The following is a 3,467-nucleotide window of genomic DNA, read 5'->3' on the forward strand; positions in this document are numbered from 1 at the left end:
TACCAGAGCTAGAACTAAAAATATAGAAAGCAATAAAATTATTTATAATTTTTTATACTCTATTGCTACATTTAGCATTGCATAGGTAGAATTTCACCTATGGTCAATATCTTTTGGAATTAATCTGGGTTTAATTTTTTTTTCTTTTACACAGTTGTTTTCATCTTTTAAGTATTTGTTCAGAAGTATTATGAGCATAAGCTATTGTCCTAATCTTTCTATTATGGATTTAATTTCACCAAATGCACTTTGAACAATTAAATTTAAAATATGACACATATATTTAATATGAAAAATATCACCATGGCATGATAATAATAAAGATGATTTGATATGATCAACAACTATATTATTATTTACTTGTATTATCTAGTGAAAGAGAAAATATTTTTTTTTTAAATTTTTTAATTTTATAAGTTTTTCTATTATTAAATTTGCAATATTAATACCACTATGTGAATCTTCAAATGCAATAAAAGAAATAATTCTTTTAAACATTTGCCAGTTATCATCAATCCAATGTGCTGTGATACATAAATAACCAATTTGTGCTCTAGATGTCCAAATATCCAGAAGTTAAAAAAAATTTACAATTTAAATTTTGAAAATAAAAAATTATTTTTGCTTGTTTCTCGTGATAATATTTTAAAATATCACGTTGACAAGATTAATGAGAATTTTTTTTAAACGTGGGATAAAAACCATCTGTAATCATATCTTTAAATTCATCATCTTCTACTAATTTAAAAGGAAGGTTTTTAAGAATAATAAATCCGATGACGCATTTCCTGGCTTTAATTGCTTCATAGTTTTAACTACCGAGACTACTGGAGGATGATGATTGAGAGAATAAAGATTGTCGGATATCACTTTGAGGTGTTGCCTGACCTATGTTGTGCTTGTCTAAATGGCGTTTGAGGTGGTTGGTGCTGCTTTTATGACGAACTTGGAAAATATGACCGCACAACGCACACTTAGTTTTCTGGGTGAGAAGCCTATTGTGTTGATCACTAGTGACTTCTATCTTTTCGAAGAAGTTTCACACATCAGATCTCGGCTTTTTAGGAGCTCTAGGTGCAGAATCATCGCCACCTGATTTGTCATCAACATCGGTAGGAAGTGTAACTATAGTTCATGTAGTAGAAGTATTAACACTCGTTTAAACACCGGGAGTTGGGATTTGCCCTTCATAATCAGAGGAGAAAGCCATTTGATTGAAGAATTAGAGAGCAAAAGCGAGAATAAGAAATTATTAGAGAGTATTAGAGAGAAGTAGATGAGTTTTGGATAAGAAAAACAAATAAAAACTCGCTCTATTTATGGAGACAACCCCTAGCCAAATGACCTAAATACTCTTAAATTTTGGTCGTTTTTGATTGTTTTTGGGGGTATTTTGGTCACAAGCCAAAATATGGCCGTTATGGCCGTTTGAACTGGAGCCCGGGCATGGCCCGGAAATCTGGGCCGATCCCAGGCCCGGCCTGGTCCGGTCCGGACACTGGGCTAGGCCCAGGTCTTGGGCCCAAATGGACAGCCCTACCAAGACCTGCTCTGGTCTGGACTGAACCTGCCTGGCTATAAGTCCTACCGGGCCAGTACGGGGCCCGGGCATGGCCCGGAAATCTGGGCCGATCCCAGGCCCGGCCTGGTCCGGTCCGGACACTGGGCTAGGCCCAGGTCTTGGGCCCAAATGGACAGCCCTACCAAGACCTGCTCTGGTCTGGACTGAACCTGCCTGGCTATAAGTCCTACCGGGCCAGTACGGGTCAGGTGGAACTGGCCCGCACCCACCCCTAGGGCCCATGGCATAAGTTTGCCTCACACACCATGGTGCTGGAATGCGGTCTCCAAGCGTATGTGACAGAGTTGTGTTGACACCGAGTCGATTGCGCTCCATCAGTAAATTGGTATGCCGCTAACTATTTGTTTATCAATTCATCAATAATAATAGCAAATTAGCCTGCAGTCTAATGTTTCGTAATTCTGGAAACTGTTACTGTGCTGCATTTATTATCACATTATTACTTTCTGGAAACTGTTACTGTGCTGCAAATTAGCCTGCAGTCTAATGTTGCGCCTCATTTATTATCACATTATTACTTTCTGGACCGGCACAAACTTAACTACAATGATAGCATTAATTTCCCAGCAAACGCAACTACTACTGCTGCAGGTACATAGCAAGTAAGAAGAACACAGCGTCCGGTAGTACAATAACAACGACAAAATACTTATGATCTCCTCATTTTAACTTATAAGCATGTTTTCCTTATAAAGAATCAATATCATGTTTGTCAAATTTTACTTAGATCTCCTTATAGGTAAAGGACATTTACTTATGGTTTGATAAATATCTAATTAAGTCGCAAATACAGAAAACATATCTTACAGTAGATTTATTTATGTAGGTTTTCTTCATAATTTACGTAGGCAACCACATTGGTGCAGCCGAGTTTAGAGAGACGACACATTGGTGCTCATGTTGGTGTCGGCTCAGTGTTGGGAACACTTCGCCGAGGTGGAGAACTGTGAAAACGGCGAAGGAATTGTGAAAAACGTGAAGAATAACCCAAAACAGACTCCACCACACCCTGGTGTGGTGTCTGCCATGGGTGTGGTAGAATCTGTCCTGCACCACACCCTCTGCCACACCCATGGTGCAGGGTGTGGCAGACTCGTTTTTAGAATCCCAATCAGTTTGGGATTGTGTTTTGCTATAAATAGAGACACGTTTTTTTAGGGTTTCCAAGGCTTGGTTTAGGCTTTGATTAAGCATTGATTGGGGGCTATTTGGAGGTATAAATACCAATACGATTTGAGGGTTTTGTAGGAGCAAATCTGGGGATTTTGGAGCACAGAAAAGAGAGATCTTTCTGAGCTATTTGTTAGGGTTATTGGTTGAGAGTTTGAGAGATTTGTTGGTGAGATTAGTTGGTTCGTTTGAGCGATTTGTAATCTCAATTTGTACTCTCCTTCTCTATTAGTGAAAACCCACCCCCCTTCTTGCCCCGTGGACGTAGGCAATTGCCGAACCACGTAAAACTTTGGTGTTTGTGTTTTGTTTGGCCTTTCTCTCGGCGTTTGTTGGTTTGGTTAACAAGTGGTATCAGAGCTCGGGCTACGCTTGGGCTATTTGGAGGAGTATATCGCTTTGGAAGTTCATCTAGGGCTTCGTTTGGTGATAAAAGGTGAGATCTTTTTGGTAAAAATCTCGTCTTTTTCAGTTTGGATCTATTTCTCGTTTGTTTCCGCATTGGTTTGGTGGTGCTTTGAGGATTATGGCCGAGAAAGGAGTTGTGGGCAGTACTTCCGGCGTGAAGACCGTCCAAAGCTTGAATATCCACTCGATGAATATTGACGTGGAAAAGTTTAATGGCACAAACAATTTTGGACTTTGCCGATGCGAAGTCATGGATGCGCTCAACGCGCAAAATTTAGAAGATACATTGGAATTGGATGGGAAACCG

The sequence above is a fragment of the Asparagus officinalis genome, chromosome 4 (assembly GCF_001876935.1).
Source record: "Asparagus officinalis chromosome 4, Aspof.V1, whole genome shotgun sequence".
In the NCBI taxonomy this organism is placed as follows: Eukaryota; Viridiplantae; Streptophyta; class Magnoliopsida; order Asparagales; family Asparagaceae; genus Asparagus; species Asparagus officinalis.